Genomic DNA, 21,162 nt, shown 5'->3' with positions numbered 1-21,162 from the left:
ACAATGCCGTTTTATATGCAGGAATGAAAGCTATACCTTAAACACACCTTAATACATTTTACCATGGAGCCGCTGCGGCCGCTGTACTTAATACACACTCTACGTACTTTGTACGCTATTAGCGTACAAAGTCCCGTGCTGTGTACGGACTTAGCGTGCAAACGCCGCGCTGACGGTACAAAGTACTCACAGCACGTACACACCCAGAGATACACTTTAAACCTTCTACAGCAATGCAATAATAATTCACTTTAAACCTTATACAGCAATGCAATGCAATGATAATACACTTTAAACCTTAGCAGGGCAATGAAGACACGACACCAGATTGTAATTAAACCGCTGGGTTCCGACACCACAGGGTATTATTGCTGAAAGGGGGTTACAATACAAATAATACAATATAACAGAGTAAATGGCTACATTCAATGGTACATACGTGAGTGGACAAGCTTGCGCAACCCGGCCGGTCCTCGGTCATCTGATAGATAACTTTGTGAGTCTTGTGTCTGACCAGGCCTGCTGCAGGCTTTCTTTATTCACTTCATCCAAAACATAACACAATGGATACTGTAATCTCTTTGTCCATTGGACACAGGGATGGTCATTTACAGTACAGGAGAGGTCATAGGTCTGTTTGAATAGGTGGGCAATGTCTATTTTCACTGCTCTTGTGGGTGGTCTCCTCTGGATTCCCGCCGCATACATAATGTACAGTAAACACAGTTTATATCTATATTCTGCTCCTGCACATAACTATCCGCAGGAACATGCGATCTTCCTCAAACCAACATCGGAATGTTTCTCTTAAAAAACCCTACAGCTGGATACCAAACACCATCTTGTAACCTTGTTCTGTCCCCTCCTATCCTGTAAAGGTGAATCCCTTTGTTCTGTTACCATTTAAACTGATGTTAATTTCTGATGTGGTGCAAGGAGACTATGTGTACATTGTGCACTATTTGGATTAAATATGTAATGTATTTTGATAGACTTCCATGCGTTCACAAACTCTACCGTAAATACTCATACCACGCGCTAATGCGCAGGACAGCAGGAGCGACCATACGCAAATTGCGAATATGCGCACGCACAGCAGAGCAAGTACGCGCATGGAGGCGATCTGTGTGTAGTTTGTACATGATGTGTGTACTGCAATATTTTTCGACTTTGACAGTCCACCCTTTGGCAGTCACCAATAACTGCCACTATCTAATCAATAAAAACAGAAAAATATCTACACAATATCTACAGAAGCTTGGAGTTGTCAGAGGAGAGTTGTAGGTGGGAAATGTATGACCTAGTGGGATAGTAAAAGTATGTATGTATGAATCCATGTCTGAGGGGCATGTATCATCGTGCCGTATATGTTCTACATAAGCTTCGAGGTATTGCGAAGTATACATTAAATCCTTCTCATCCCGTATTAAGGGTCTGTAAATGGGACAACAAACACTACCGAGCTCTTTTCGGCTTCTTGTTCCAACAAATGGGGTGCACATTTAGTTGATGATACATGGAGGGGGAAACAAGTGAGTGCTAGTATATGTGTATATCACCTGTCGACTATGTGTGCTATTAACTGAAGGTTGCAGAGATGAAGATAAGACATATAAATAAAATACATTCACATAAACATTTTGGGTAGGGCTGATGTCCTTTTCCGGATGGATGTATCTGGGCAGAGGGGGAGACAAAAGAAAAACAGGTGAACGAGACAGGCCATGAAATTCATTTGCAATCCTTATCATATCACTGTCTCTATGGAAGGGTCATGAATTAAATCTGCTGCTATAACAGTACCCTTGCTCCTTAGACTCATCAACTTTGTGCCGTGCTTGCGCCGCGTCAGAATTCGAACACACCTAAATATCAAACCAATAATTATGACGACTCCCAGGATACAAAGGAGAAACTTCCCTACACTCATAATAACATTTTCTAGCCCACTCTCCTAAACCTGAAAACCAATTTCGTGGGTTCAACCATGAGACCCAGCCGGTCAGTTCATTACTTACAGTCGCCAAGGTAAGGCTGTGTTTCCTCCTGAACTCCCACTTCAACTGCAAGATATCGTCCATCTTTTGATCGATGATCTCCGTTGGGTCGTCAGTACTGTTCGTAATATATGTACAGCACTTCACCCCATATTGAGTTGCCAGCATAACACAGTACCCACCTGTCACGGCTGTGATATAATTAAGGACCATCCTGTGCTGAATCAGTTCCTTCTTGTAAGCTTGTAACTCCCTTCCTGTATACCTGAAGGTGTCGTCATACATCTCAGTGATATTATCTATCAAGTTCGCTAGTGCATGGATATACCTATAATTTATAGTTCCTCTGGCAGTACGGGTAATGTCTAATGCGAGAAGGAATTGAATCCCGGTGGATTCGTGGATCAAATTAGAGGCTGCGTGCTCTGTCCTATCTATGAGGTGTCTCTTGATGATGTGTTCATAGTGAGTATGAGTATAAGGAGCCTGAGCACTGCGGTGAACATCTTTCATTTTACCATGGGTTATGGTCATGACTGCTGGCAGTACTCTCCCAATATAACACAATCCCTCTGAGCTCGGGGCAAGCCACTTGTACGCCTTCCTCCCACATATGAAATAGGCATCATCTGGGAGAACATAGGGGACAAAATATAACATCACCATATTACAAATTTTCCAAGTAAAGAAACCTATCCCTAGTTCTCTCATCTGCTCAGTACAAGTATCAGGCTGGATGATATGAGCACAGTACCCTGGCGATACTTTTCCAACCCACATGGTCTTGCTTCCATGAGTATACCTATACCGAAAATACCTCCCACTGTTGGCTATTTGGCGTACAAGTTCAGAGTCTATGGGTATCCTATCAGCTCTGTGTGAAAAGGTCATTGTCTGGTTATTCCACGTCACTTCCCAATTTCCCGGTTTTCGGTAATTGGAAATATTAAAACACAATAAGGACCTGTCTACATGATACTGGTGGAGCTTCAAACTAGGGGGCCTAGAGATATTGAATTTCTTGTCCACCGGTCTCCCACCCCGCAATTCGAGTACCTCATCTATTGCTAAAGGGTACGGTACTAATCCTGACTTGCTCTGACCTTGAGGTACCTGTGAGCACACCCAGCATTCTGTCTGGTTTAAGACCTTACCCACTAGTGAGTGGTAATCACTCAACGGATGACGGTCCATGTCGATATTAAGGTTGGACTGACATCTCTGGATGCACCCATCCTCAACTATATTCTCATAATTCCTACAAATACAATATTCATCAGACAATAACCCCTCACAGTGCCTCCGAGCTCCCTGACTACCAGAGCGCTTACTGATGCCAGCCTTTACTAGTGATGTGCTGATCCTGAGATCCTACAAATTCATATTTGCCATCAGAACCCATTCCAGATCCATGCTCGACCTCTCTGGGACCCTCACAAAAACAAACTGTCCTTATCAAAACCAGAGTTACTAATAGAACCCGAAACGCAGTCTCTTGTGATCGATCCATTTAGTTTGGGGAAAGGAGGAAAATAAGAAGGGGAAAAGACAGGAAAATGCAGTGGGAGGTTGAAAAAAAAATGATACTACAACCGTTCTAGATCTGTGCTCGGATGCCCTTCAGCAGTCCTGCCTCTCAACCTTCACGGAACAGACACTCCAGTGATACGAGGTTCTCTACACTCTGCTCTTTGTCACGAGTTCTCTCCGGGTCAACGGCCTTTCTGTAGGGAACATAAATCTTGCATTTGAATGTGTTTAACTGTTGTTTATTATCAGTTGTGTGAAGTAAACCATCTGTGGAAAGTGAAAAGAGAAAGGAAATAATAAAAAGAAAATTTTTCAGATTTGCGTTCACCATCAGGCTGTCACGCCATCATGCATATCGGTGTTGTCAAAGTCGAAAAATATTGTAATACACACATTACGTACTAACAACACACACATGCCCGCTGCGCGTGCACTTGTTCCGCCGTGCGTGCACATATACGCAATTTGCGTATGGTCGCTCCTGCGGTCCTGCGCGTGGTATGGGTATTTACGGCGGAGTTTGTGAACGCATGGAGGGTTATCAAAACATTACATATTTAATCCAAATAGTGCACATTGTACACATAGTCCCCCTGCACCACATCAGCAAGTATCAACAGTTTAAATGATTCCAGGACTCAGGAATTCGCCTTTACATGATAGGAAGGGACAGACTAAGGTTATAAGGTGATGTCTGGTATCCAGCTGTAGAGTATTTTAAGGGTAATATTCCGGTGTTGGTTAGAGGAAGATCGCATGTTCCTGCGTATAGTTATGTGCAGAAGTAGAATATAGATATAAACTGTATTTACTGTATATTATGTATGCGGCGGGAATCCAGAGGAGACCACCCACAAGAGCAGTTGAGAAAGACATCGCCCACCTTTTCAAATCAACCTATGACCTCTCCTGTAATGTAAAGATGCATCTCTGTGTCCAATGGACAAAGGGATTACAGTATCCATTGTATTGCTTTTGGAAGTAGTGTATAAAAAGCCTGTTGCTGCCTGGCCGGTCAGAAGACTCTTAACGCTATCTACCTGATTAGCGGAGGACTGGACCAGGAAGCGCTTGCGAATATTCTCACGTATGTACATTGACTGTAGCCATTTACTCTGTTGTATATTGTAGTGTATAAATTGTATTGTTATCCTCTTCCAGATATATACGCTGAGGTGTCGGAGCCCAGTGTTTAATTACAAATCGGTGTTGTGTCCTCTTTTCCCTGCTAGGGTTTAAAGCGTATTACATTACCTAACTGTATAAGGTTTAAAAGTGTATTGATAAGGTGTGTACGCGCTGCGAGTACTTTGTACCGTCAGCGCTGCATAAAGGTTTAAGGTGTAACATCATTGCAGTGCTTTGCTGCATAAGGTTTAGTGTGATAATATCATTGCATTGCATTACTAATAAGGTTTAATGTATATCAAGAGTGTGCGCGCGCTGTGTGTACTTTGTACCCCCAGCGCGGCGTTTGTACGCTAAGTCCGTACAAGGTACGGGACTCTGTACGCAAATAGCGTACAAAGTACGTAGCGTGTGTATTAAGTCTAGCGGCCGCAGCGGCTCCATGGTAAAAGTGTGTTTAAAGGTATAGCGTTATGGTTTAAGATAATATCGACATTATCAGTGTCTATGCCAGGGGTGGGCAATTATTTCAGCTGGGGGGCCGCTTAACACTTCCAGTGAATAGTCGAGGGCCACACACAAAATATCTTGTAAATCGGGTCTGAACTGCGCATGCACCGCAATGTGTAGGTGCGCCGGTCCGCAGCGTCGGGCAGCGATGGGATGGTAAGAACAAAGTGATCGCACGGGCGATCGCAAGGTGATTGAGAGGAAGAGGACGTTTGTGAGTGGCAATTGAGCGTTTTAGAGGAGTGTCCGGAAAAACGCAGGAGGGACCAGGCGTTTGGAGGGAGAGTTTCTGACGTCAGCACTCAGCTCTGGCCCCGATCATCGCACTAGAAGAGTAAGTCCTGGGCTGCGCAGAGACTGCACAAACTTCTGTTTGTGCAGCTCTCTGCAGATGCGATCTCACCCCTGCACAGCGATTTCCCCCTCCCCCTGTAGGCAGCGACTACCTGATCGTAGCAGTGCAAAAATCGCCTGCTAGCGATCAGGTCTGAATTAGGCCCATAGTTACGTATATAACAATAAAAACATAGTGTGGATAGATATATATATATAGATATAAAACTACACAAACATACACCACAATATACATTACATACATAGTTTTTTTACAGGCAAAATCCAAGATGTCTAAAAAAACACAGTAATCCAGTAATAAAATTTTTTTTTTTTAAACAGTGCTGAAAACACCCCCCCCCCCCCCTCCCCTAGACCCATATAGCAGTCTCTACCCCCCCTTCCCTGCTGGACCCATATAGCAGTCCCTACCCCTCTTCCCCCCTCCATAAACCCATATAGCAGTCCCTACCCCTCTTCCCTAAAACCATATAGCAGTCCCCCCCCCTTCCTAATCCCCCTTCCCTGAACCTATATAGCAGCTTTTAAAGTTAAGCACAGATCCATTTACCTTTTTCACAGTGGCAGATCCGCTGCCTGCTGCCAGATCCCCGCTGCCTGATGCCAGTTCCCTGCTGACTGATCCGCTGCCTGCTGCCCGCGGTGCCGCACAGAGTCGCTGCTGCTGCCCGCTCCTGCCGTGGCCCCACCCCCCGTGCCGCCCAGCGCCTGACGTCACAGTGGAAATCCCGGTCAGCAGTGACGTGACCGGGATTTCCTCTGCGGCGCCGCGTCTGGGAGGTACGTAGCGCAATGACGAGCGGCTCAGCCAGTCGGGCCGCTTGTCATTGCACACTGTGTGGGACAGCGGGGCCAGGCAGGATCGGTTCGCGGGCCGCATCCGGCCTGCGGGCCGCTTGTTGCCCACCCCTAGTCTATGCACAGTCTCCCTTCACCAGTATTCTCATTCTCCACCCTTTGTGCATGACCAGGCACACTGCGTTAATACTGGTGTCCCTATGCTGGTGAGATATACTCGATTTGGGCAGAACTCTGAAAGACCGAGTAGGCCTGTGGCGTCTGAACTGTAACCCTGTCGATGGACGTAAGAGATGAAGAGGAAGCTTTGAAGACAAATCACATAGAGTTTAGTAACAGATAAGTTGGTAGAGGCAAAGAAGATTTTACAAAGTTTGACATCTGGATTTGGCACTAAGGGGAATGATTCTCGGTCTGCTCCCCCCCCCCCCCCAAAAAAAAAAAAAATCTATGTGTGTTATATCTCTACTGGGACTATCCCAGCCATCAATCCAGTGTCCTGTCCATTCTAAATTCATAAGGAACCCGGTATCTTTGAGATAATTTCCTCTACCTGTGATGGACATGTATCTAGAACAGTGAAATGCAACCTTAGTCTTCGTGGGTATCCAACATAATTCGTACTTCCTGGGCGGGAGCACGCTATATGTATTCCATCTCTAACAAAACTTCTGCTAAATTAATTAGAGGTCACTTCTGCTAGAGAAAGAAGCAGAAGTTTAGAGACCTCCTCCTAACCCCAGTAAGTTCTGTCAAAAGGGTAAAGTTGCATTTATTCCATTCTTCCCATTAACCGAATCTGTGTTTTCTATATGGCTCGTGACTCCTTACTATATGTCCCTTGATCCCGTCTATGTGTTTAATAACTTGGCTTGTTTTCTCTGTCTAGCGGTCTATATTGGCTATGTGCTCTACTACTCTTGCAATCTCTAGCAAAATGTCCTTTATTTTTTTACAAATGTAACAATTTCTCTGTCTTTTCTTACCACCAGGGTTTTTGGGGTTTAGGCTGATGTGACTTTGCTCCTCCTGCAGTTCTCTACGCCTAGCAATATTCTTATGGTGTTCAATCGCGCACTCTCTACGACAAGCTATCCAATCAGGCAATAAATGTTTGTACCCTGTCCCTTACTGTCTGATTGAGTCCGTCCATTAATACAGAAACACCTACCTCCCTGTAATTCGCATCGTTCCCTGTATCTGATACCCCCATGTATCTATCTATTATTTGCAGGTCCTGATGGAAGTATTCAGATGTCATTTCATTTTCCCTCTGTTTTATGGAGAACATTTTTCTCTACTTAACAGTTGTGGGGAAATACAACTCTAGTTGCATGTTAATTTGCTCTAAGTTCTCCTGATTGTGTTTTGTCAGTCATAAGACTATCCGACTCTAATCTACAATCAGTGATACATTTTTGGGTGTCAATATTAGGAGGTAGGCATGCTTTCAAAAATATCCGCCAGTGTTTGTTTGTCGGTTCATACGCATTACCCAGATCTCTGAAAAATTTCTGACATCTGGCTAAATGCTTCCGAGAGTCGGGGAATTCTGAAATGATTGATCGCAGCTCATCTCTGGGCCACGGGCAATACATTGCATTATTTCTGGTGAGGATTATTCCCTGACTATCGGTTCCCCCATTGGGGGTTACTATTTCCAAGACAGGGTGTAATCCTACCATTCCGTTCCTAATCTATTTACTGTGAGGTGTTGTTGTCTCTGTGCAATGAATTGTCTCACACTTACCGGTAGCTGTTACCTCACCAGTTCTTTCATTGGGGAATATTGTTACTGCTCTACCTGGTTGGACAGGCCCCACCTGAGTTTCCTGCAGCGAGGTGACTGCTTGGAGGAGAGCTGCGATTTGGCTGGATATATTTGTTATTAATAAAAAAAAATATAGATTCAATATATATATTACAAAGTACAGTATACCTATAGTTACAACTCATACAGTAAGCAGTTAAAACATACAGTTACATACAATTACAGTTACAGGCCAGCGATACAATTACCATTCCCTCCAATGCATCTTATGTCTCTCTCTCTGTAAATAAATACAGGAACTGATCTGCCAGCAAGTCCATCATCCTCTTGTGACCTATAACCTTGAAAAGACTTAAAAAAACAGGATACATCTTGCAAAAAAATAATTAGGGTTAATACATTGTTTTTACATACTACTATATTTTACGGATATACCATTGACTGTAGCCATCTTCTCCCCGCAATATACGGTAGTGGTGGTGCGGTCGCCATTGTTTTCCCGCTAGGTTTGGAACCTGCTGCACGAGCTAATTCCCTTTGCATATCCCCCTCTTGCTGCCATAATTTTAAACAATCATTATGTCTAATCCTTTCTTTTCTGGATTTAATCAGACATATCTTTAACCTTAAGTTCTGTAATACCTCTGGTTCAAAGCTGCTCACCTTAGGGAATGGTTCCCTATCATTGTTAGTCATACATACCCACTCATTGCATAAAACTTCTGTGTGTGAACCATATTTTTCACACATGATAAACCTTGCTGAGCCTTTTGGCCACAATTCTGCCTGAACCCTGTCTAAACGTCTCTTACTTGAGCAACTGGCTCCCATATTTCTGTCTTTCCTAATAACTTTAAAAAATTCCCACAAACACCAAAATACCTAATATAAGTAGACGGTGGAAGAATACCCGAGCGCCTTCCACTCGCTCTCGCCCACGCTGGCCAGTACAATGATACACTGTTGGTAGCGGATCGCAATGTACCCAACTTAGGGCTCCTAACAGACCTTAGACCGTAATTTCTTTCTGTGAAAGTTCTGTTTGGAATATTTTCCTGAGAGGGGCAGTGAAAATTTCCTTTTCGGTATCTTTCAACTGGAATTGTTTGTAGGGTGAAAAACAGAGAAATTAGATAACTATCTTTCACCCTTTCCAGTGAAGCCCACCAGGGAGATTTCCCAAAGTTATCAAAGAAAAACCCCTTTGTCTATACAATCACGTCTGCGTATGCTCTTCCACAGCGCATATGACACAATAATATCACGTTGCGCTGTGCAGAACAAACGGACGTGATGCAATAGCACAGCCTATAGATACTAGTTATCTATATGCCATACGATTGCTGTAGACCACCTAGCCTAGACCACTTCCTACCATTAAGAGTTGTATGGGATACCACTCAGTCCACTAAGACCACCTAGTTAATAACGCAGGGTTGCGAACCCTACGCCACCGGGCCTCTACTAACCCAGTGTGTCCACCTAGAGCACCTAGCTTAGACCACCTAGACCACTTCAGTTCTTGGGTTCAGTATCCACTCACTCCTGCATTCACTCACTCAAATACACTTTATTTTTATGTACAGAAAATTTAAATTTATTCAGATAGGCAGCTTTACCCCAGAGGCAATACCGTTTTTTTAAACTAAATTTAGAGTAACCTGCTTTTGAAATCTGATAGTTATGTGCTATTGTATTAAATGTCTACTATCCCACCTTTGAACTAAACGACACTATTCTATAATTTGTACTCAGCGCCCGCATTCTTACGCACTTTGCGCAAACACGCGACCGTGCGTGTCCCTTACTTTGTCCGAGACACGTGTACAAAAGCCTGCATCCGCAATAAATCACACAGCTCTATAAATGTGAGCAATACTAACTATTGCCCACTAGACACAACTTGTTCTGTATAAACTTTTATGCAGAACTGTGTTTGTGTCTTTACGCTTACTTCCTTAAAATACTGTTATTTCAAATTTACCTATATATTTACCTGTATAGCAACAAATTTTTCCTATTTCACACAGATCTATAATGACTCTAGCAATAATCAATAATTTAAATGATATGATTCAGATTGGATAGCTATCTTGCAGAACATACACTGATATAAATATACACATAATTATAATAATTATATATATGTACCATTCACTGGTTTCCTGAGACTCCTTTACCATACCCTCCCAACATGACCCTCTCCAGGAGGGACACAATGCTCTGCTTCTGGACTTTCCTCTTACTGTATGATTGCTGGCACCTGTGCTGAACAGGCTAATGGATAAGAAAGGTGTTTCACCACAGGTGATGGTAATCAAAAATTAAGAGAAAAGTCCAGAAGCAGAGCATTCTGTCCCTCCTGGAGAGGGTCATGTTGGGAGGTATGCTTTACCCATTCAGTGCTTCTAATTTGCATATGAAAGCTATGTGCTTTTGCCTGCCTGTAAAAGTGGTTTTTCATTGCTAAGAAAAAGCAGTTACACAGGTTAATTTGCATTTCAATGGCTATCTTATAGCAAGCATATTCTAACTAAATCCTAGAGGTAAAAGAAAAAAAACAACTTTGTTTATATCTGTGTGTAATTCTTACATCAAGTATTCATCTTACTATTAACTTTCACTAGGCCCAGCTGAAACTATTTGTAATTGACTATGGGATGGGTTAAATAAATGCATTGGTAACTCATAAATGGTGATTGATGTGACCAAGGAGAGCTGATTATTCTGGGCAGTGAAAATCAGCCATTTAAAAAAATGACCTTCCAAAAATGGCCGCTGCTCCTCCCCCTTCCACATCCATGAGGGTTACACAAAATGGTGGACAGGCCATGTGGTTAGTCCAAAATGGAGGACAGACCATGCGGCTTCCTTTGTCACAAAGAAATCACACATCATACAAGCCCCTGAAGTTATTTTAGGCCTGAGTTAAACATAAAAACTATATCAATGCTATGCAGCAACTTTTAAATGTACTTTTAACCCTACTTAACAGATAAGCAATCCAATCTGAATCAAACACAACATGACTTATTTGAACCTTGTTTTGCGACAATGTGAGAGAGTATGCAAAGTATGGGTGCCGTGTACGCTTTTGGCGCCAAAAAAAATTCACAGATTTTAAATAGCTTTTTTCCTGTTTACCTTACGAGTTCTACCAGCATCTCTACAAACCATACAGAGCAGACTCCATCTAATCAGCAATCAAGTAGGGTTTTCAGTGCATCCATCGACCAAGAAAAGGATACGTAGGATAACTTTCTGTCCACCCTTTGCTGATAGATTAAGTCTGCTGTGACCTGTTAGGTAGTAAGTATGTGGAAAACCAGAGGAGCCGCCAATTGACAATGCCGTTTTATATGCAGGAATGAAAGCTATACCTTAAACACACCTTAATACATTTTACCATGGAGCCGCTGCGGCCGCTGTACTTAATACACACTCTACGTACTTTGTACGCTATTAGCGTATAAAGTCCCGTGCTGTGTACGGACTTAGCGTACAAACGCCGCGCTGACGGTACAAAGTACTCACAGCGCGTACACACCCAGAGATACACTTTAAACCTTCTACAGCAATGCAATAATAATACACTTTAAACCTTATATAGCAATGCAATGATAATACACTTTAAACCTTAGCAGGGCAATGAAGACACGACACCAGATTGTAATTAAACTGCTGGGTTCCGACACCACAGGGTATTATTGCTGAAAGGGGGTTACAATACAAATAATACAATACAATATAACATTAAATGGCTACATTCAATGGTACATACGTGAGTGGACAAGCTTGCACAACCCGGCCGGTCCTCGGTCATCTGATAGATAACTTTGTGAGTCTTGTGTCTGACCAGGCCTGCTGCAGGCTCTCTTTATTCACTTCATCCAAAACATAACACAATGGATACTGTAATCTCTTTGTCCATTGGACACAGGGATGGTCATTTACAGTACAGGAGAGGTCATAGGTATGTTTAAATAGGTGGGCAATGTCTATTTTCACTGCTCTTGTGGGTGGTCTCCTCTGGATTCCCGCCGCATACATAATGTACAGTAAACACAGTTTATATCTATATTCTGCTCCTGCACATAACTATCCGCAGGAACATGCGATCTTCCTCAAACCAACACCGGAATGTTTCCCTTAAAATACCCTACAGCTGGATACCAAACACCACCTTGTAACCTTGTTCTGTCCCCTCCTATCCTGTAAAGGTGAATCTCTTTGTTCTGTTACCATTTAAACTGATGTTTATTTCTGATGTGGTGCAAGGAGACTATGTGTACATTGTGCACTATTTGGATTAAATATGTAATGTATTTTGATAGCCTTCCATGCATTCACAAGCTCTACCGTAAATACTCATACCACGCGCTAATGCGCAAGACCGCGGGAGCGACCAAACGCAAATTGCGAATATGCGCACGCACAGCAGAGCAAGTACGCGCATGGAGGCCATCTGTGTGTAGTTTGTACATGATGTGTGTACTGCAATATTTTTCGACTTTGACATTATATATGTGTGTGTGCATGTAGCTGCTGCGTGGTTGCCTTATTGCAGGGTATTTCACTCAGCGTGCTATTCCTATATTGCTATACCTGAGGGGGCCAAGTCTTTCAGGTTTTTGCTATTTTCAATGTAGGATTATATCACAAAATATACTGTCTGTTGAACAGTTGTTGATCTATTGAACATCCAGTCTGTGCCGTCTGAGTGTTCTTGCTAGGTATAGTGCTGCTACATCTTGTAACGGGTTGCCCATTATTGTGCACATAGTTATGTCTGCTACACGTGGCAACGATGTTGGGGCCTCTCCCACACTGCATGGTAGTGAGGCCGCTGACGCAACGGAGGATAATTTAGCAGCTGAGAGTTCAGGTTCAGGGGGTTCATTACCCCCCAGTGGGTCAGTAGCGCTTGGGGCATCACAGGATCCGCCTTGGACTACATTGCTAAGCATGCTTGTGACTAAATTGATGCCCCCTGTGGGACCACCTGTACCACTGCATCAGTTTATGGTCCCTGCTGTGAACCCGCCATGGGCGGATCAGCTTTCCACTCAGCTGCAGCATTTGAACCGATCTGTGACTAAATCTAAGTCTCACTCTCGCCCGCCTAAGACTAAGTCGTCTTCTAAATGGGCCATTACATCCTCCCAATCCACGGCTTTAACCGACACGTCCTTGGAGTAGGAAGGTGCATATACTGACCCCGATGACGCTGACGTTTCAGATGGGGAAGGGAAGTCATCCGTGGATGTCCCGGATTTGATTGAGGCGATATGGCTGATGATGATGATTCTGAGCCTGAAACTGTCTCCAAGAAACCAGATAGGTTTAAACGTAAGAAGGTGGTTAAACAGGTTTTACCCTTCTCTAAACACCTGGTTGACATACGTCAGGAATCTAGGGGCAAAGTTTACACCGAATAAGAGACTGTTGGCTCGCTATCCTCTCTCTACGGAGGTGTGTAAAAATTGGGAAACCCCTCCGCCTGTTAATTCTCATGTGGCGTATATGGTTGTTTCCTCTGCTCTGCTGGTAACTAACGTCACCTCTCTGAAGGAACCGACGGATAGACGTGTGGAGGGCTGTTTAAAAGCGATTTATACCATAACGGGGGCTGTGCATAGGCCAACGATTGCAGCGACTTAGGCTGCTGAAGCTGTTGAGGCGTGGGCTCAGGAACTCGAGGCGGAACTGTGTTTTTCCGACGCGTCTGAGCATGCGCGACAATGTGTCTCGTATATTGCAACAGCTTCTCTGTACCTTAAGGAGGTGGCCTCCGATGCTGGGGTGCTCACGGCCAAGGCTGCTACTGCATCTGGCCAAGGCTGCTACTGGTTGAGATCCTGGTCGGTGGATTTGGATTCCAAGAAAACCCTGGAGGTGCTTCCTTTCAAAGGAGACATTCTCTTTGGAGAAGACCTAAATAAGATTATGACTGATCTGGCTACAGCTAAAACAGCTTGCCTACCTAGTACGGCTCCTTCCGCACAGAAGGCTAAAAGTACTTTCCCTCTGCCCTTTTGTACTCCAGGTAAAGCAAAAGATCAGGCATACCCAAAGCAAGCTCGTGCTTCCAGACCAAACAAGCACAGACCAAAGCGTGCTTGGGCTGCCCGTCAGCCAGCTTCCAAAACTGACAAGCCTGCCGCATGACGGGGCGGGCCTCCCTCTGGGGGATCCCAGGGTAGGGGGCCGACTTCTAGGTTTTGCCCAGGAATGGTTGAGGACCACTTCAGATGCCTGGGTGAGGGAAGTCGTCGCTCGGGGTTATGCCATACCTTTCAAGAATCGTCTACCGCAGTGGTTTTGCCTGACAGATGTGCCTCTGGAGCTGGCAAAAGCAAACACATTGCACTCAGTGGTACATTCCCTCCTGGTCACAGGAGTGGTGGTACAGGTGCCTCTGGCTCAGAGAGGCAAGGGGTACTATTACACGCTGTTTCTAGTCCTGAAACCGAACGGGTCCTCGCGGCCCATCCTCAATCTGAAGTCCTTGAACAAGCATATGGGGGTCTCCAAGTTTCGTATGGAAACTCTGCGCTCTTTTGTTCTGGCCATGGAGCCTTGGGACTATATGGTCTCCCTGGACATACAGGATGCCTACCTGCATATTCCTATTGCGGTATCTCATCAACAGTACTTGCAGTTTGTGGTGGGCAACCTGCATTACCAATTTCGGGCGTTACCCTTTGGTTTGACAACGGCTCCCCAAGTCTTCACCAAAGTAATGGTGGTCATGACGGCTACTCTCCGCCGTCAAGGGGTCAGGATCCTACCGTACTTGGACGATTTGTTGATCCTGGCAATTTCCCCAGAACTTCTCCTGTGTCATCTCGATCTGACGGCCCAGTGCATGAAAGCCCACGGGTGGCTGATCAACTGGAAGAAATCCTCCCTGGTTCCTGCTTGGAGCATGTTACACCTGGGAGCGTTATTGGATACTCACAACCAACGGTTGTCCCTGTCTCAGGAGAAAGTCCTGAAGCTTCAGGACAGGATTCGATGCTTCCTATCTCGTCCGCAAGTGTCGATAAATTCGGCAATGCAAGTGCTGGGTCTCATGGTGTCGGCTTTCGACATGGTGGAGTATGCTCAGTTCCACTCTCGCCCACTGCAGAAGTTAATTCTGGCCAAGTGGAACGGCCTGCCTCACCGGATCAGATCTCACATGATCTCATTGTCTCCGGAGGTCCGCCTGTCACTGAGTTGGGGCTGCAGGACCAACAATTGAGCAGGGTCCATCCCTTCTGGATGTCCAACTGGGTCTTTCTGACGACGGATGCCAGTCTGAGAGGTTGGGGCGCGGTGTTAGAACAACACTCTCTTCAGGAGGAGTCCCTGCTCCCAATCAATATTCTGGAACTGCGGGAAGTGTTCAACGCCCAGCATCTAATTCAGAACAGACCTTTTCAAGTATAGTCGGACAACGCCACCACAGTGACATACATAAATCATCAAGGCGGCACTCGAAGCCGCATGGCAATGAGGGACGTAGTGGGCAGAACGCCATCTGCCGGCCATATCAGTAGTGTTCATTCCGGGCGTTCTGAACTGGGAGGCGGACTATCTCAGTTGTCAGGACGTGCACGCCGGAGAATGGAGCCTACATCCAGAGGTGTTTCAACTTCTTGTGGACAAGTGGGGCCTCCCAGATGTGGACCTGATGGCGTCTCGACACAATCACAAGGTTCCGGTCTTCGGAGCAAGGACAAGGGATCCTCAAGCAGCGTTCGTGGATCCTCTGTCAATTCCATGGAACTTTCGGCGGCCGTTCGTGTTCCCTCTGGTGTCACTCCTGCCCAGAGTAACACGGAAGTTCAAGCAAGAAGGAGGAAAACTACTACTGCTAACTCCAACGTGGCCCAGACAGCACTGGTTATCCGATCTACAGGACCTCTCGCTAGATTGTTCCCTTCTACTTCCACAACGTCCAGACCTCCTCGTTCAGGGCCCTTGTGTTTACCAGGACTTGGCCAGTCTTGCTTTGACGGCATGGCTCTTGAGGCTTCCGTCCTGAGTGCCAAGGGTTTATCTGTGGCGGTTGTCCAAACTATGTTGAAGGCCTGTAAGCCGGATTCTGCTCGGATTTACCATAGGGTCTGGAATGCTTACTTTACTTGGTGTGCGTCTCACAATCATGACGTTTTCAAGTTTAGCACGGCCAAACTGTTGACCTTCCTACAACAGGGCCTGGACTTAGGCCTGCGTCTGTCCTCCCTCAAGGTTCACATTTCTGCCTTGTCGGTTTGGTTTCAGAGAAAGATTGCCACCCTACCCGATGTCCATACATTCACTCAGGTTGTGTTGCGGATTCAGCCTCCTTATGTGCCGCCTGTGGCCCCTTGGGACTTGTCGGTGGTTTTGGAGGCCTTGCAAGTGTCTCCATTTGAGCCTCTTGCCTCTGCTGAACTTAAGTGGCTTTCCCTTAAGGTCCTTTTCTTGCTGGCTATTGCTTCAGCTAGAAGGGTCTCGGACTTGGGTGCCTTGTCCTGCAAGTTTCCCTATTTGATTTTTCACCGTGACCGGGCGGTTCTTAGAACGCGGCCAGGTTATTTGCCTAAGGTGGTGTCTTCTTTCCACCTTAACCAGGAGATTGTGGTTCCGACCTTTAATTCTCCTGAGTTGTCTCCCAAAGAACGGTCTTTGGATGTGGTACGGGCTCTCCGTATCTATGTGAAGAGAACTTCCTCCGTAAGGAAATATGATTCTCTTTTTGTATTGTTTGGTTTTCACAAACGTGGCTGGCCTGCTTCCAAGCAGACTCTGGCTAGATGGATTAGAATGGTGATTGCACATGCTTATGTACAGGCTGGTCGTCCAGCTCCTGCTACCATTAAGGCCCATTCTACTCGGTCGGTTGGACCTTCTCGGGGCGGCCCACCGTGGTGCGACCCTTGAACAGTTGTGCAAGGCGGCTACGTGGTCCTCAGGGAACACGTTTATAAGGTTCTATGCCTTCGATACCGCCGCTTCCCAGGATGCTTCCTTTGGATGCCGGGTTCTTGTGCCCACTACTGTGCATCTCCTCCCGTGAGGAACTGCTTTGGGACATCCCCGATGTAATTCCTTGTGGAGCCCAGTGTACCCCACAGCAGAAAACGAGATTTATGGTAAGAACTTACCATTGTTAAATCTCTTTCTGCGAGGTACACTGGGCTCCACAAGGCGCCCACCCTGACGCACTTAGCTTTTTTGGGTTGGTATTGGCATAGCCGCTGACACCGTCTCCTGCGGTGAGTGTGTGGTATATTTGGCTACGATCGGTTGTCGTCTCTGGTACCTGCTACTGCATTGGGCTGGTTAACAAAACTGAGCTCACTAGCAGGGAGGAGGCGGCGCTGTGCATCTTGGGAACAGTCAAAAGCTTTGAGCCTGTTGGTGCCTCGGATCAAGATCCTACTCTACACCCCGATGTAATTCCTTGTGGAGCCCAGTGTACCTCGCAGAAAGAGATTTAACAATGGTAAGTTCTTACCATAAATCTCATTTTAGAGTACCAATCCTTTCTATATATTATGTATATATATCTTCCATTTATTTAGATTTACATTCTGCTAAGTTAAAGACCACTTATTTTGGACAAATCTCTATTCACCATTAAGAACCACACTAGTCAGCTTGTACTAAGTGCTAATTTAAGAACACATTGTTTTCCATTGAAGACAAAGCTGAAATAAGATTGGTTTCCACACAAACTGTGAACACCCCTGAAGAAGTTGTTTTTGACAAAACATTTTGGATGACATGTTATTTACGATCCAAAGTGGGCCGAACTGGCAGTAAGAGAGCTCGTCCGTTACAAAGGTAACAGCAAGTGTTTAACACCTGTCCCACAATGGTTATATTATTAATGTGTATTTTTGAAAAATTGTTTTAAATGTAACTTTTATTTTTTAGATTCAAATTGCATTGAATCAAAGTATGTCAACCCTATTAGGAATCATGTTGTGTGAACTCAGATGGTCTTATTGTAGATTTTAAAAGAGGAATGAATTATCATTCACATCATCTGGTACATGTTTACAATGTAGTATGGGCGGGCCCAGGTACTTTTCAGGGGGTGTGGCCTAATCATGTGAGATGTGGCCCTGCACACTTAGAAAAAAATAGTACTTTATGTGCCTTCCTGGTCACAGTTGGGCTGAAAAGAGCTGCAAGTGCAGGTTTTTTATTTTTACAAATTTACACTCACATGATCCGCTTTTGAAAAAAGGGAAACTGAAACGCATTAAGCGGGTGTGCATCACCATCACCATCCTGCTGTCTGCCAGTACACCATCACCACTCTCTGGAAGGGTAAGCTGAATGTTTCCCGGGACTGTACTCAGCACTCTGGTGGGATTCCCTTGACAGACGTAGGAGGTGACGTAGGGATCTGATATGCTTTTAAAACATTTATGTCATGTGAGTGTAAGTTTGTAAAAAAAAAAAAAACTGTAGATTTTTAAAGGATTTCTGCACTATCAGTCTCCTTTGTTCAATGTGAGTAAAAACTGTGTTCTGCCTATAAGGCAGACATAGGCACACTATCTACAGGTTGTGAACTGTGAAGATAGAAGATAGACCCCTTTCTACTGTCTGGAGGCTAATACATAGAAAGAAACTGAGATGTGCCTTGTCATAATAAGGTTATGAAGATATTCCTTGACGTGTAAACCTCGGAAAGCGCCAGAGTGAGATACTCTCCACTTGTAGTAAAATTGGTTTGTAAGTAATAGTAATAATAATTTTATTTATATAGCGCTCTTTCTCCAATAGGACTCAAGGCGCTTAACAGATACATAGCATAATATAGTACAGAAAATAATGAAGTACATTTTCATAAAATACAGAAGCAAGAAGATACTAAAAGGGACATTATGGAAATGCTTGAGTAAACAGGAAAGTCTTGAGTCTTCTTTTGAAGGATTCTATAGTTGGGGCCTCTCGCACTGTGCGGGGAAGTGAGTTCCATAGAGTCGGAGCCGCATGACTAAAAGCTCGACCCCCAGATGAATTACGGTAGATTCTAGGTACTGCTTAAAGTCCTTCATCTACAGATCGCAGTAATCGAGTGGGGCAGTATGGGGTCAGAAGCTGTTTCAGGTACCTTGGGCCTTGGTCATGTAATGCTTTGAAACTCAGTAAGCCAATCTTGAAGATGATTCGCCATCTTACAGGCAGCCAGTGAAGGGAGTAGAGGATGGGTGTTATGTGGCTAGAACGGGGCTGGTTGGTTAACAGCCTGGCAGCTGTGTTTTGCACCAGCTGTAAGCGTTGCAATTCTTTTGCTGGTAGACCAAGGTAGAGGGCATTACAGTAGTCTAATCGAGATGATACAAATGCATGTATGACTTTTGGCATATCATCTGAGGGAATTAAGTGCTTGATTCTGGCTATGTTCCACAGGTGAAAGAATGAGGATTTGATTGTGGCTGATATCTGATGTTTAAGTGTCAAGCCACCATCCAGGACAACGCCAAGATTCCGCACACGATCACTGGTCTGTAATTCTGAATCCCCGAGTGTAAATCCAGTTGGTTGGCTATGCTGCAGTCTTGTCCTTTGATGTTGTGGTCGTATCATAAGGACCTCTGTTTTATCCGGGTTCAGTCGCAGCCAACTGGTGCTCACCCACTCCTGTAGTTCAGCTAGACAGCCATTTAGGGTTGCTATTGGGTTATCAGTGCCGGAGCAAAGGACAAGTACAGTTGTGTATCATCTGCATAGCAGTGGTAGACCAGGCCATGGCGCCTGATTATTTCACCCAATGGGAGCATGTATACTGCAAAAAGCATGAGGGATAGTATAGAACCTTGTGGGACACCACATGGCAATGGCACTGGTGGTGATGAGTATAATCCAGACGATACTCTCTGTGACCTACCTGTGAGAAATTATTTCAACCATCTTAGGACTGTGCCATCCAGACCACAGAAATGTATCAGTCGCTCAATCAGAAGCCCATGGTCCACGGTATCAAGTGCTGCCGAGAGATCCAGAAGGATTAATATTGAACAGTCACCTCTGTCTTTTGCCATCAGAAGATCATTTAACACACACACTAGGGCTGTTTCAGTGCTATGTCTTCTCCTGAATCCTGATTGAAATGGATCATAAATATCATGGGTTGTCAGTCGGGTTTCCAGTTGATTGCAACCACTTTCTCAATAACCTTTCCTAGGAAAGGAAGGTTTGATACCGGTCTGTAGTTGGTCATGCAGTCGGGATCTAAATTAGGTTTTTTAAGAAGCAGTCTAACAATTGCTTCCTTTAGGGGTCCAGGAAAAATGCCTGTCTGCAAAGAGCATTGAACAATTTTTGCAAAGACAGGACCAATTATATCCATACAACCTATTAGAAGCTTGGTTGAGGCTGGGTTCAGATCACAGGTGGTGGGACGCAAAATCCAAGCAATTTCAGCAGTGTCCTTTACATCCACTGGGTCAAAGCTGGTCCATGAAGGCAGGTAGCTTATATTGACAGGCTTTGTAGTTTGGCACTCCTTTGATGGCACTGTGGAGATTCCAGCCCGGATGGTGGATATTTTATCTGCAAAGAAGTTTGCAAACTCGTTGCATCTTGCCTGGGAGAGGGTCTCATCAATCTGCAGGCATGCTGGCTTGCAAAGCATCTCAACTGTGCTGAAAAGTTGAGCTGGCCTATTGTTTGCTGCTGTGATCTCATTTGACAGGAACTGTGATTTCTTACGAGTAGTAGCCGATTGGCTGAGGCACCATTTATCATGAACACTGAGTTTTATCACTCCTTGATAAATGAGCCCCTGTGTCTTGTAAGAGATAAAGTATATGGAGATAAGGTACCAGCCAATCAGCTCCTAACTGCCGTGTTACAGGCTGTGTTTGCAAAATTACAGGAGCTGATTAATTGGTACTTTGAGGCAGGTGTATGAAGGATCGATTTGGGGAGGGGAGTGGTATCAGCGCATGTTATGTGCGCTGATACTGTTTCTCCCCCTTGTAGAACTGCAGTAGTGTGTGCTATATCGGCGCTGCAATCTACAAGATAGTGCTGGGCAATGTATGAACGGCACTGACCAATCTGACAGCTGCAGCTGAT

The sequence above is a fragment of the Pseudophryne corroboree genome, chromosome 2 (genome assembly GCF_028390025.1).
Source record: "Pseudophryne corroboree isolate aPseCor3 chromosome 2, aPseCor3.hap2, whole genome shotgun sequence".
In the NCBI taxonomy this organism is placed as follows: domain Eukaryota; kingdom Metazoa; phylum Chordata; class Amphibia; order Anura; family Myobatrachidae; genus Pseudophryne; species Pseudophryne corroboree.
This window is presented reverse-complemented; position numbering follows the sequence as displayed.